This window comes from Nelumbo lutea, chromosome 6 (assembly GCF_056320005.1).
Source record: "Nelumbo lutea isolate HS-2025 chromosome 6, American lotus-T2T, whole genome shotgun sequence".
Lineage (NCBI taxonomy): Eukaryota > Viridiplantae > Streptophyta > Magnoliopsida > Proteales > Nelumbonaceae > Nelumbo > Nelumbo lutea.
Genome location: NC_142689.1, coordinates 19,234,380 through 19,249,391, shown reverse-complemented (window position 1 = coordinate 19,249,391; position 15,012 = coordinate 19,234,380). Strand labels below are relative to the sequence as shown.

Genomic DNA, 15,012 nt, shown 5'->3' with positions numbered 1-15,012 from the left:
TGGTGAAGAATTTTGGAATGAAACAATGCCAGGTTGATCACTCGGTGTTCAGCTATGACTCAGAAGCTGGAAAGATTTTATTAGTGGTCTATGTGGATGATATTGTCATAACTGGCAGTGACAAATTGGGGATCGACAAACTCAAGGTCTTTCTGCAAAATCATTTTCAAACAAAAGACCTTGGGACATTGAAGTATTTCTTGGGTATAGAAGTTGCTAGATCAAGACAAGGTGTAAACCTGTGCCAAAGAAAATATGTTCTCGATCTATTGGACGAAACAAGACTGTTAGGTGCAAAACCGGTTGAGACTCCTATGGAACCAAATGTTAAGTTGAGCATTGATACAGGGGAAATATTTGATGATCCTAGAAGGTATAGACGACTAGTGGGGAAGCTGAACTATTTGACTATCACGAGACCAGACATCTCCTTTGCAGTCAGTGTGGTGAGCCAATTTATGCAGAACCCTCGTATATCTCACTGGAATGCAGTTCTTAGAATTGTAAGATATTTGAAGGGAGCTCTGGGCCGTGGGTTATTGTATAAACCAGGAGGAAAACTTGAAGTAGTTGGGTACACGGATGCAGATTGGGCAGGCTCTGTGTCTGATAGAAGATCTACTACAGGTTACTACACATTTCTTGGAGGAAATCTTGTGACGTGGAAGAGTAAAAAGCAAACGGTTGTGGCTAGAAGCAGTGCTGAAGCCGAGTACAGAGCCATGGCACACACTACATGTGAATTAGTGTGGTTGAGGAATCTCCTACAAGAAATCGGGTTCCACATGGATAAACCTATGAAGTTGTACTGTGACAATCAAGTTGCGCTCCATATCTCATCCAACCCTGTTTTCCATGAGAGAACAAAGCACATAGAGATTGATTGCCACTTTGTGAGGGAGAAGGTTCTTACTAGAGAGATAAGCACAGAACATGTAAGCTCAGGTGATCAGTGGGCAGATTTGTTTACAAAAGCCTTAAGCTCAGGGAGAATGAACTATATATGTAACAAGCTGGGATTATATGATATATATTCTCCAGCTTGAGGGGGAGTGTTAGAGTTAGCCGAATAAGGGTAGATTAGTCATCTCACCTTAGTTAAGTTATGAGCTTATGTGGCACTTATTAGAGGTTCTCTGTCCCATACTTAAGTAGGGGCAGTTTAGTCCTTGTACATTTAATTAGAAGCCTAATCACTATTAAGAGGTCGACTGATAGGGTTTAGCTATCAAGTTCGACAGTTCTTTCATCTTCTTCTTCTTCTCTTCTCTTTCTTCTTCTCCTTACTGGTTCGGACTACTGTAGCTACAGTAGCTACAGTGAAAACAATATGAAATGCATGCCATAAGTCCCGAGTTTACACAACAAGTAAGACATGAAAGGCAATTTCTAAGTAATACCAGCTTATTAGCATAAACCAAGGGTTCATCATCAATTGTTTTCTCCTCTGCAGTAGTAATATTGATTTGGCCTGCAACAGCCATGCCCTTTTTTGCTTCCTACAAAGCATAAACAACATCAACTCTTCAACAAAAATACAACATAATGTAAAAAAAGAAGCATAGCTGCACAACAGAAAGTGGCACCAACAGGTGACAAAATCAAATCTAGCATAATCAGTATTGCAAACACTAAAAGTGAGGGTGGGCAACCTGACTTCATCCCAATCACCTTGTATTTGGAATAATCCCTGCTATACTCCCTATTTTTAACCCTCCGTGTGCATATTGTATATTCCCACCTCGCAGACAACCCTCCAAAACATTTGACTCTTGATAACCCCCTTTCTTGCCAAAGCACCAACCATAAAGTTGGCTGATCTCACGATCCAGTTACAAACTGTTATTAACTCCATTACCAATCATATTACCTCCCTCAAGACATTTATAATTCAAAGGACCCACACTGTTGCATTAAGTCTTTCTATGACAATAAAGCCAATAAAGTGGTCTCCTTTTATAAGAGTGAAAACAATGAGATTCTGCCAACAAGATTCATAGGCATCTATTTCATTTGTTCTGGAGGATGCTAGAAGATGTTGATAACGCCACTTGTCAATTGTAATTGTGTTACATTTCATAAATAAATCTGAATAGCCACTGCCTACCCAAACTTCCCTACCAAAAATGCACAATGTGGACCAATCAAGAATCATCACATACATAAGATGCATGTAGCAGGAAAGAGTATAACAAGATAGATTGGTGGAAGAGCTGAAACAGAGAAAGGCTATATTTATCCCAAGAAGGTTTGAAATGTTGATAATGAGCCATTCTTGTTGATATTGATCCCATTTGTTACAATACTAAAAACCAAACCGCAGATATTTGAAAATAACACATATCAGAGCATAATTCATATTTGCATCACAGTTAGATAAATTCAATTGTCCAAATTAGCAATACCTCCAAATCCTGAGCAGACACTCCATCTACAGAAGTTGTGACATCTTGATGAGGTACAATCTCAATATTAGTCCTGCAAATTGGACAGGCAAAGAGAAGCACTAAAAAAATTACCAACATGATCCAACCATAAGCAACTCAACAATGTCTTAAGAGCTGCTAAATATGCATACGTTGTTGTAGTAGTTGTGTTGACCAATGTAGCATCAACCGCTGCTGCAGTAGAATGAACACCTGCTGCACTTGTTGTTACAGCACCAAGTACAGCAGGAACAGTTTGTGACCCAGAAGCTACCATAGAGAGTGGATTAACAGCAGCTACAACAGGTGTCACTGGAACAGGGCTTGATGTCAAACTGAGTATAAGAGCAGATTGGGTAGAGCTAACAGAATTAGCCGAAACAGATTGTGGCTCAACTGAAGAGACAGTGACAGAAACTGAGGTGTGAGAGGCCATGGTAGTCTCAGGCTGAATACTCTGACTAGCTGCTTTTTCTGCCTGTTCACGAGACAACTGAATAATAGCATGTGTGGCAAGGTTAGAAAATACAATAAAAATATTAAAATTTGAAATAAAAAGAAAGAGAATTTCTCAATGAGTTGTATTAAGACACCTTCAATTCCTCAGGCATCGTCCATTTGGATTGCTTGGTAACCTTGCTATACCTGCAACAACCTCAATGTTCACATTAATATTTCGATGAGTGAAAATTAAGAACTCAGAAAATCAAAAGTTATCACTTACTTCCTCCCTTCTGGAGTTGTAAATTCCTTCCAGACAGTTGATGCATCTGCCCTCTGTTACAGTAACAAACTAAATGAGTTGAAATGAAGTTGAACCAATACAACAAATTCCATAGAAAGAAATTTCTAGGGAAAGGACATTAAATCAATAGACATGTTAGGATCCAATTCATAATAATCAAACTAAACACCAGCCTGCCAGACAGTACAATTAGGAACTTAACACCATTAGGCCAACAGATTCAACTAAATGGAGCAAGCAGCACCACCGAAGAATCCACCATTAATTCTTGGATGCTGGCCATTAAGGATTTCAGAGACATTTCCATAGGCAAACATAGAAAAAGTCTATCTGAAATCCTATTATCTTCCTCCCATGTGCACCGCTCATCTAGAGTCATATGGCCTCCCCTAACTGTTGTTGGGGCCAAGCTGCAACTTGATAGCAACTCTGGAGGGAAACCCAGTCCATCTGGAATTGGTGGGGTATTTTATAAAGCAGATGCCATCAACATTTGGTGCTCAGTAGGCCGATAGGGGATGCTAATTCAAAAGAAGCAGAAGTTAGGATTCAACTAATGGAAGTTCATATAGCTAGACAACCCCAAATCTCTTCCTTAGTGATTGAGAGCTACTCAATATCAAGTGATAACATGGGCAGTGGTTAATGGATGTCAGTGCACTGCCTTAATGAAAAAAGAGATTTCAGGGGTATGCTTAATGTCCAGGCCAGATGAACCCCAAGAGAGCTTAAAGCAACAGAGTGACAGTGAGAATTCCCATCACTGTAGAAAAAGGGGACAAAACTAAACTGATCTTTATCTCAACAAAATACCAGTACACAGCCTAACCAGTTGATTGATTCAGTTTATAGGCACAATGGTATACTTGGTGTGGAATACAACATAAAGGAGAAAAAAGGCCATTACCCAGTATTGGTCCCAATGATCTAGGGTCTTGGGAGGGGTGGACTGGATACAGTCCTAGCCTTTATTGTTTATTCATAGGAAAAAGAAATAGCAGGTACTTATCATATATCAAAGAAAGGAAAGTGCACGAGATGATCTATGTTATCTTGATAGTTGATACAATAAGAACACGAATGGACACAATATTCAATATGGAATTTATACTAAAAGTTGACGCATTCAACACCCATTAGCAACAAAGGTGTAATTTGGTAACACAAAATAGAGCATTTCTGGTGTTCCAGGAACAGAAAAGTAAATATTCTTTGCTCCTGGGAACATTACCAAATGGCAACTAAATGCCCTAATATGTTTCTATCTTGTTACAAATTAATTATGACAAGCTACCTAATCTCATCCCCCTATTGCATATTTGCATATGTAATAATACGGGTCTTTCCTGAAAGACCACATGCCTCGTGTCTTCTAAACAAAATTAACAGTTTCATCCATCTAGTAAAGATGTGCTGGAGAATTAAGGCATCCATCAGCGGTGTCCCCAAACTAACCCTTTGGGTCATTTAACCAGAACATTGCCTTGTATAATTTAAAGCAGTGATGGAGAGCAACCTAGATAAACTACCAAAATAAAATTATTAATAATTTAAAGAACCAAAACTCAGACAATTTTATCCATAAACATGTCTTCCTCCCCTCAAAGTCAAAAGACAAGGCAAATCTCCCACCAAAAAAGGAGGGATAGGAACCAGCACAACTCATACAGAACAATTTTTGTTATAACTTTTTGTGTTCCACATTTTTGTGTAGGATTTGTGCATACTACTCTCCATATCAAATATAGGAAATTATGCACATTATCCAGTTTATCCCATGCTTGTGTATTTGATCCACATTTAATTGCAGTATATCCCATGGCATAAATGAGGATATGCCCTAACACCACACACAAGTACAGATCTATCCGCTCAGTAAAACTTGCCAATAACAAGAAGTCCAACGGCCAATAGGTAACACAGAGTACAGTCGAAAGACACCTTTGATGTTGTGATCACATAAAACATGACATTGCCTTTTACTGTTCCTCAACCAGTACAAATAAATACTCCTTATCAAATTATGCTTAGCATTAAGTTTATGAATATTGTTCCTTCAAGACTCCTAATGAGAAGATATAATGAGCTAAAAAACAAGTTAGCACAAATTATTAAGACGTTAAATTTTGAGGGGGGTTAGAGCATAAAGAAAATGTTCAGCAAGGCAGGGACATATTGAAGATACTAGCTTGGTAATTACATAAAACCTTAAGCATGAATGAAACAGACATAGGTTGTTCCCTACCCTCACCTGCAACGACACTTCAGTAAAGACATTCACCCAATAGCAACTTACACACTTGAAAGCACAATAAAGGCATGAAGTATGAACATATAACAATTTTGAGGTATGAATATCAACAAACTGATCGAATGATAGGGGAGAAAACAATCTTCAACGAGAAACAAATTGATAAACCAAATAACAAAGCTTCAAAAGATTGGAAGAACTTTCTAAAATTGCATAAAGCGTAGTATGATAAAACATTTGGTATTCCAACACCCCTACCAGACATGTTTAAAGTTTGAGCCAAACATAACAGATAACATGTAGAGATGGCATCATTGAATGACAAATGAGAAATACAGGTTTTAGTATCAAGTATTTTGAATTCCAGAGAGGAAAATAATATTGTATGTTAGTACTGAATAACCAGTGATCAGGATGACACAAAATGTATTTCCAAATAAGATCAGGAGGACCATTAGATCCACCATTAAATGGTCAAACAAAGCCTAATTCACCAAACAACCAGCTGTAGGAAATGCTATTTTTAAGTAAGACGAAACCCCTAGTGGACTGCTATTTCAAACAAAAGGTTCACCATATTTCTTTCACACTTACAGCACCAAGCAGGAAAACAAGGACATAGGTTTAGCACAAAATAATGTCAATCCAATTTACTAATAGAAACCTCAAATGTGATAAAAGAGAAAAGCTTACAAGGAAAAAGAGTACTAACAGATGTTACCATCTACCAATCTGTATTAAAATTACCAAAAGACTCAGTCTCATGCTACGCTATAGCAACTGGATTAAGTATACAAATTTTTCTCTACAGAAGAGTGGAAAACAAATCATTTCCAAAATCCAAAACCTGATGAGCATACAATTCTAAGCTGAACATACTGCCTTATATTGGTTCCGCATATTATTGTGGAAATTTTAAGGTTAATGTGCAAATCAACAAGCATCTACCCTGTTAGATCAAGCAACTCCTAGCAAACATCAAAGGCAAGGACCCCTGATAACCAAGCAGGAGGATCAGCAGCAGAGAATATGGAGTCCATTGATCTCAGAGATCTACATGCACCTCATGGACTGCCCTTTTCCCCGATTTCCTAATATGGAAAAAAAAATCCTAATATGCCCATCCAATATTCACAGTGAATATGGATTAATAGTGAGCTTAGAGCACCATTAATAGAAATAACTGAAAGGAAACTTTTCAGCATAACAATTCAGATAGTAAACAGTATTACCCACACTTAACTCATTTGCTGCCTCCATCCTGTTGGTTTTAACTCGTTGGGTTAGATTGATGGCACAGCTAAGGTTGCAACTTGGGCCTGGTTAAGTTGGGTTGAGATCAATCCAAGGCAGAGGTCCTCAACCCTAGCCCAATCCAACCTAATTCTCAATCCAATGAACCCAACCCAACCATCAAATATGTAACCCTAACCCAAGCAGCACAATTTTCATAATCAGGTATCATCTAACCCTCATTCCATTCTGTTTAACAGCATATCAGTTGTTAAATTATGAACATCTAAATCATCTCTTACTACTTTGACCCATGTACATTTGGTCTGCCCCTAGCTTTTCTAGCTCCGTCAACTTATTGTAATAGATCACTTCTTACAGATGCTGTGGGCGGTCTTCTATGCACATGACCAAACCATCTTTGTCTACTTCTCTCATTTTATCACCTATTGGAGCTAGTTGTAGGTTCCTTCAAATGACTTCAGTTTTGACCCTATCCTTTCTAGTTTTTCCACTCATCCATCTCAGCATACAGTTTTAGCCTGATAAATGCATGACAAAAAATCCAGTATTGCTTTTTCTTCATGAAATGACTTTTTAGGTCACATTAAAACTAAAATCATATAAACATTGAATAGTACTTCAACTCAACTATGTAGAGCTGGCCATAAACATCCAATAGTACTTGAAGATATTAATAGGTGCATATTTTTAAAGTAAAAGAAATCTCTTGCTTTCAAAGAAAAAGTAAAAGAACATTTTTATTAAGATATAAGAAATACAAGATCTGGAATTCTGGATATGGTGATCAGATGGCACCACAATCCAATAAGAAACTTACTACAAAACATTTCAGAAACAATTAATGCAATCAACTATGAGGTTTCCCGATGCAGTTCTAAAGTGGTCCAAAAGGATGACCAAAAAGTTTCCCACTGGACATCTTTGAATTCTTGATGCACAAGAATCCAACCAATATCATATTTCCAATTGATGTATACAATCTTTCTCTACACTTCTGAATACCATAAAAAACTCTTCTATTTATCTACTTCTAGATGCACCAAACTACAGCAAACAGAATGCAGGTCCAAGAGATTACTGCCTTCTTACTTTCCTGGATTGTAGGTCAAGATGCAAAAATTGACTAGCCTGCCAAGTGGCAGCCACGTCTTAAAAGACAAAAAAAAAAAAAAAAACAAATAAATTTGGTAAAGACACAAATAATTAACAGATTACTATGATACTATCATCTTCTTCATTATTGTTACATAAACAGCATTTACTAGGAAAGTGGAATCATCTATTGTTCAGTTATTTGCTGTAAGAACAGTCCATGGCAACCAATCACACAAAGGGTTCCACTCTAGGTTGAATCAGATTACCCTCAATGCCAATTTATATATATCTACCTGGTTCAAGATAAGTACATTGTAAAAGGATTTCACCAAAAATTGGCTGTTTCTGCACTCCTTCCACCACCTTGCATCTGCTCTACCTAGGAGGTTATCTCTTTTTCAAGCTTCTCCAGTAGAACTAAGCATTCATTCAACTCAATCTTTTGAAAACAGTAATTTATTGTAATACTTTTCTTACTCACTCAACCTGTTCAGCCTAGGGCATAGCTCACAAGATCTTCCAACACTGCTCCATTCGTCCTCACAAAACCATATTCTAGGACCCTTCCCAACTTTGAACTTAGTTGAATTTCAGAAAGCTAGCTGAAAACACACAGTACCTGTTCCGCACAAACCCCATACAAAGAGGACATCTCTCTTGTACCTGAACCAAATCTCATCACCTCATATTTACAAGCAATAACTTTTTTTCTCCATAATACATCCCTTTCAGCCCCAAACCTTAAAAGCAATTTTCAGAGAGCCTAATTCAAGCATTTTTTTGGAAAAGGTAAGGTAAATTTATTGATTGAAATCAGAACCATACATAGAAGCTCCCTGAAGGGAGCAAAGGCTGAGAACAGCCTCTCAGCTTACATTACAACTCAAATATACTATTAGATCTTAACTGAGGCCCCAAGACCCTAGGATGAAAGCCTTTCACACCTGCAGTCCCAGACACTAGTTTTCCCACTGCACAAGACACAAGACAGTCCACCTCCTTTTCCTTATTCTGAAAGATTCTTCTGTTTCTCTCCGCCCATATGGAACTGATTACAGGTGCAGGGATAGCCCACCACACACTTCTAGCCATCTTTGAAAGACCTAACATATCCCAACTCCTTAGCAGCTCTGGTACCTTTTTTAGCATGACCCAGGAGATACCTTCCGAAGAGAGAAAATGATTCCAAATTCCAGCCGCGAAAGGGCAATGGATGAAGAGATGATTGTTGTCCTCCTCTGCTTGCCCACACAGCTCACATAACCTGTTTTGAATCAGAATTCCTCTTTTTGCCAAATTCTGTTTTGAAGTGGAATGCAGAGGAATCAGAATTCCTCTTTTTGCCCAATTCTGAATCCAGATTCTAGCAGGAGGAAAATTTTCCATTCCTCCACTAGCTAATCTTCTGGCAAAAGAACTTACTGTGCAAATCCCATCTGCATTCCACTTCCAGGTCCATGAGTCTTCTTCCAAGGGGTTCAAAATTTGACTTGAGAGCAAGTCCAACAGGTTCACCACTTGGTCCACTTCCCAATCTTAGAAAGGTCTTCTGAACGTAGGGTTCCAGGCAAGACTATTCCCGATCAGCTCACAACAACCCACCACCATCACATCTTGATTCTCTGCCAGTTGGAACAGGTGAGGGAACAGCTCTTCAAAGGACCTATTGTTACACCATTTATCTTTCCAAAACTTCAAGCGAAGTCCTGAACCCAACTTAGGGGACAAACCACTTTGGACCAGAGGATAGATTTCCATAATGTTCTTCTACAGAGAGCAACCCAATGATGGAAAGTTCAAGGTAGTTATCCAATCCTCTCCATCTGTTTCATACTTGGCTGCAATTAAAGACCTCCACCAACTATTTCTTTCTCTAGAAAATCTCCAGATCCATTTACCCATTAAAGCTCTGTTAAAAGTTTTCAGACTTCTCACCCCTAAGCCACCTCTTTCTTTTGGAGAACACACCTGTTTCCAACTGACTAAGTGTATTTTCTTTTCCTCCTCCCAACCCTTCCATAGGAAATCCCTTTGGAGCCTTTCTAATTTGTTCGCCACTTTGATAGGAATTAGAAGAGAGAGAGGAAGTAGGAAGGGAGGTTAGACAGAGAACTCTTCAGAAGAGTAATTCTACCCCCAAAGAGAGATATTTAGCTTTCCAGGAAGCCAATTTCCTTTCCAATCTTTTCACCATCGGATCTCAAATTAGAAAGGAAGAGCACTTAGCCCCCAAGGGAAGCCCTAAATACATTGTTGGAAGATACCCAATCGGACAAGCAAGGGCTTCTGCTAGCACTTCAAGAGTCTCAACCTTCCCCACTGGGATTACTCTACTCTTGGCCCAGTTAACCTTCAAACCTGTTACCACTTCAAACCAACTTAACACCCCAAGCATGATCTCCAGTTGATCTAGATCTGCATCAATAAAACACATTGTGTCGTCTGCAAACTGGAGTAACTACACCTTTTCCCCTCCTGGTACTGATTCAAACCCCTTCCACAAGCCTTCTTCACTAACTCGGTGAACAAAAAGGGACAACATCTCCATTATACATATGAACAGCAGAGGGGAAAGTGGGTCCCCTTGTCTGAGGCCTCTAGAGCTTTTAAAGAAGTCAGCCGATTCACCATTAACTAGCACCGCAAATTTGGGGGAAGAAACACAAACTTTGATCCAGTTCCTCCATTTCTTACCAAAATTCATCTTTTCCAAAACTAAATCCAAACATTTCCAATTGGCATGGTCATAGGCTTTTTCCAGATCCAGTTTACAAATCAACCCTGATTTACCTTCCCTTCTCCTTGAGTCTATCAATTCATCTGCCACCAGGACACTGTCTAGCATCTGCCTTCCCAGCATGAATGCAAATTGATTTTTTGCAATCACAAAATTCAGCACTGACTTCAATCTTTCTGCTAGAGCTATACAAGTGTATATGTGTATGTATGCATGCATACATGTACATATGTATGTAATAAAGAGAGAGAGAGAGAGAGAGAGAGAGAGAGACAGCAGCCCAGTGCACAAGGCTCCCACCAATGCGGGGTCTGGTAAGGGACAGATGTATGTAATATGTATATATAATAAAAAGTAATGCATATATGAGTCAGGTTCAGGTTGCCCAATGCTTCAACCCTAATCCAGCCCAACCAAAAGCAGGTTGGGTTGAAATCTATAAAACCAGCAACCAACCCACCCTGAAAACAGGTTGGGTCAGTCAGATTTCAGGTTCACCTGACACCAAGTTGTAACTAAAGGACAATAAGCCAGTACAAACCCTTACTAATCCATCAGACATCCATTTCTTTTCATCAATGCCATAGGATATCAATTTCCCAGATATAAGTAGAGACATACCAAAACCATGAGAATCCACATTTTACCACCTTCAACATGCATCCTTGCAACAAAAGATGTAAAGGAATACAACCAATCTTGTTTATAGCAAAACAAAAACATGAAACATGAGATAAGATAAAAGAAAAATAATCTATAACTAAGAAAATCAGAAATTGTTACCTTTACAGCATTATGAGAAACGAATTAGCAAATTACACAAGCAAACTAAGTGGTTGAACAAGATGCTCAGTAATCAGGTACATTAATTCAACAGTTCTAAACATATCTCGTAAGATTCCTTGATTTCAGAAAATAAAACACCATGAAGCCCATGAAGAACGAATTATATCAACTAATTGCATAGATATGATAACAGTAGATATGAAAATCAGCAAAGATCCATAGCATCCCATACCTTTCAATTGAGTAGCAAATGTACCTGTGACCAACCTTAAAATGCTATAGAAGTCAAGTAAGTGACATGAAAGCATGTGAAGGTAAACAACATTAAAAAAAAAAGCAACATCATTAAATTTTCTTGATCAGTAATACATCATTAAAATCTAACAAACTAAAGGTAAAAAACAGAAACTGGTTAAAAATACTCTTAGCAGTTGGAGATAGATTTAATAATCAAGTAGTAAAAGGAAAGAAAGAATACATCTTCAAGGCATGATAAAGCATGTAATTAACTTCAGCATGCGAGGAAATTCCAGTAAGCACTTGGATGCATCTTCAGAGTAGAACATAAATGCTTGCAATAATTATGTGATAATCGAGTGGTCATTAAACCTCAAATTAACTACTCAAATATCTAAAAGCAAACATAAATAAAAGCATAAAGTAGGGAATATGAGTACATAGCTATACATCTATCATCAAAACATTATGTCCATCAGGAGAACTTACCATCAACTCTCTCATCACAAGAAGAAAAAATAGAAAAAGCATCTCACCTAAAAAGTCTAAAACTCATGAACAAAACAGCACCACTAATCCCTTTCCATGACACATCCTATCCAACCACCAAATTTATAGGAAAAATGTCCCTACATTATGAAATAAAAAAGTAAATAGCAATAACTGCCTGCCTTGAGAAAGTGCAACCCCACCTTCAAATGTGAGCAAATAGAGCAGTCATTTTTTTCTCCTGAGTTGCCATGACATCTACAAACCAGTGGAAGAACATGCAAAGAAACAGAGAATCCACATAAAACAATTTTGAACAATTTAAGCACAGCTACAATTGCCAACAACCACAAAGGAGAGATATGTATTCAACTTGCAAAGCAATCAATAGACTGATTGACAAACCATAGGAGATGAAGCTTTTCAATTATGTAACAAAAAATATTACTTAACATAACTCACCTCAATAGGGGTCATTAATTCTAAGGGCTTCTCCCAACTAGATTGCCGTGTCTTCTTGTTGTAATAATATCTGAAAATTGTAGAGAAGTATCATTCAAAGGTAGTTCAAAAGCTATAAAAAAATGGACTAGATAAGACAATAAACAAACTATTGACCAGAAATTCACCAAAACAATGGAAATAATATGTCCACGAGATAGTTTCAGATTTTCTTGATCAATATAAAATAAATTCACATTCAATCTATTATCAAAAATATCAAAACATGCATAACAAATGGACTCAAACTATACTTTCTGCCATCAGGTGAAGTATGTTCCTGCCAGTCTGACGAGGACTGTTGAGTAGAGCTAGGCTGAACAGCTGTTGCCTGAAATGCCAATAAAAGAAACCCCATAAACAAGAAATGCAAATTGCAAAGAGGAGAATGAGAACAAAAAAGAAAAAAGAGATAAACATGCCACAAAAAAAAAAATTCTTTAAATCGGTAACCTTGGGCATGAATCATATATATAAGCAACTAGTAAGTTAAGGAATGACCCAGAAATGGAACATGAAACATAACACTTACTGGAACAGTAGGAGCTGTAACTGAAGGTTGTTGAACAGTCTGTTGCACAGGAGTAACAAGAGGTGTGCTTTGGCTTCCAGGTGGCAACCAAGGTTGTCCTGCAGCTGGTACCACATGCGCATGCATTTGAGACACTGGCTGGTAGTGGGTAAAGGTATTTATGTTATTCTGTGGCTGGCCATAAGACAGTGGTGTAAACTGCAAAAACATCATTACATGAAAATAAAACTGAAACTTCTCCAACACTCAAAAAGTGTAGCATCGACATGAAAGAAACTGTTAAATCTTACAGTATATGATGATGAAAGAGGTATGCCCATGCCACCTATACCAGTACCAGATATAGCTTGAGCATTTTGCTGAGGCTGTGAAGATCCAGATAAAATAGGCCTGTTTGACTGAGAATAAGAAATTGGAATTGCTTGTGATGAAGGTGGGCCATGACCTGGCTGGCCAGGCCTTGGAGGTAGCTGTTGAGTTGGTTGGAAAAACTGGAGTTGCTGATTTTGGGCAGAAGAAATTCCTGCATTTGATCCAGAAATTCCTTGGCCAATCGGATAAAACTGTTGAGAAGCAGCCGGAATAAATGGCTGTGGTTGCTGCACTGGAACCACAGGTCGAAACTGCAATGAAGATTGAATAATAATAATAATAATAATAATAATAATAATAATAATAATAGCATGCATTAGAATGCTTAAGAGAACAAGTTAGTAATATAAAAGAAAAGGTGGGAAAATTTTGAGAACTCATAAAAAGACACCACTTACTTGCATGGATATTGGAGGACCAAAGTTTTGAGGAAGAACAGCTGAACCAACTATTGGAGTGGCTTTCTCACAATAAAGGGAAAAAAACAGAAAATCATTTATAAGGGTTCAGCAAAAATCTAAGCAAATAGAAGAGCTTCTATGGAAAAAAGATTATAAATGCTACCTGTGCCGCAGATGATTGAGGATTACTGGCCATTGCAAGGCAAGCGTCTGAAACAATTCAAAAAAAATTAGGACACCATATAAAGTATTAGCCCTCAGAGTCCCACTTAGATGTAGCAGAGTAAGACGACCTAAAAACTGTTTTATAAAAGAAAGAGCATAAAAACCTCATTTTTAAACCCACATAAAAAACACTTAAATCATGGCTTAAATGAGGAGAAAACAATAACCTGGAACAACTAGTAAAGTCAGTGGATGTAGTTCCCACTGATCTGGGATCCAATCCAGCCTTCACCTTGTCCCTCTCCCCTAAATTTGCCTAAAAAAACAGTAATCTTCAAAATAATCACCATAAAATTGTAATAGGAAAGAATAAATAAAAAAAACTAAAAAGTATAATAGAAGTACTGAAGAATCATAACAGTCTATGAAAGGAGGGAAAAGGCAAAGAGTAAATCTGATCCATGAGAGGAGGGAAAAGGCAGAGAGTAAATCTGATCCATGGAGAGCAAACAATCTCCTTGTGAGAACAAATCTGATCCATGAAGAAGTATAAAAATAAAACAGCATTCTTCTGAGAGCATAATAATACTTCGTAGTCCTAATGAGATAGCAACCCAAGTACCAAGAAGCAGGAACTGGACCAAAAGCAGGATCTGAAACAGAAAGCTGGAAATCCTGGGGCATAAAATCTGAAAAAGCTTCGAAGGTCTCAAGTGGCATCAGAGCATGGATATACGTGTGGGTGGACAGGAGAGTTTTAAAAGGCATTAGGTTTAGTTAGTTAATAGTACCTTCGTAATTTTCTTTTTACATGCTGTTCATCCTTTAAGAGATTCAATCTTTCATGATCAAATTAAATAGAGAGACAGAATTTGATAAAACAAGGCAAAGCAAGCAATGTTGTCAGAATCATTATACTTTTTTTGGCTAGTGAATCTAATTCGCTAAATCTAATGCATCCAGTTTATGGCACCAACCCATCAGAACATCGACTTCATGCCTTAAATTCTACATAACT

At 37.8% G+C, this 15,012-nt stretch overlaps 1 pseudogene across 1 annotated transcript in view; it reads right to left on the bottom strand.

Moving 5' to 3' along the window:
• LOC148847741 (pre-mRNA-processing protein 40A-like) overlaps window positions 1-15,012 on the bottom strand; it is a 36,351-nt pseudogene that overhangs the window by 13,983 nt on the left and 7,356 nt on the right. Inside the window, exons 3-14 of the transcript XR_016101162.1 lie at window positions 14,222-14,310; window positions 13,993-14,039; window positions 13,827-13,888; window positions 13,347-13,679; window positions 13,057-13,254; window positions 12,779-12,855; window positions 12,486-12,555; window positions 3,151-3,203; window positions 3,020-3,071; window positions 2,579-2,919; window positions 2,406-2,478; window positions 1,401-1,499 (exon numbers count right to left, since the gene is read on the bottom strand). The product of XR_016101162.1 is annotated as a pre-mRNA-processing protein 40A-like (transcript). The remainder of the gene's footprint in view (window positions 1-1,400; window positions 1,500-2,405; window positions 2,479-2,578; window positions 2,920-3,019; window positions 3,072-3,150; window positions 3,204-12,485; window positions 12,556-12,778; window positions 12,856-13,056; window positions 13,255-13,346; window positions 13,680-13,826; window positions 13,889-13,992; window positions 14,040-14,221; window positions 14,311-15,012) is intronic.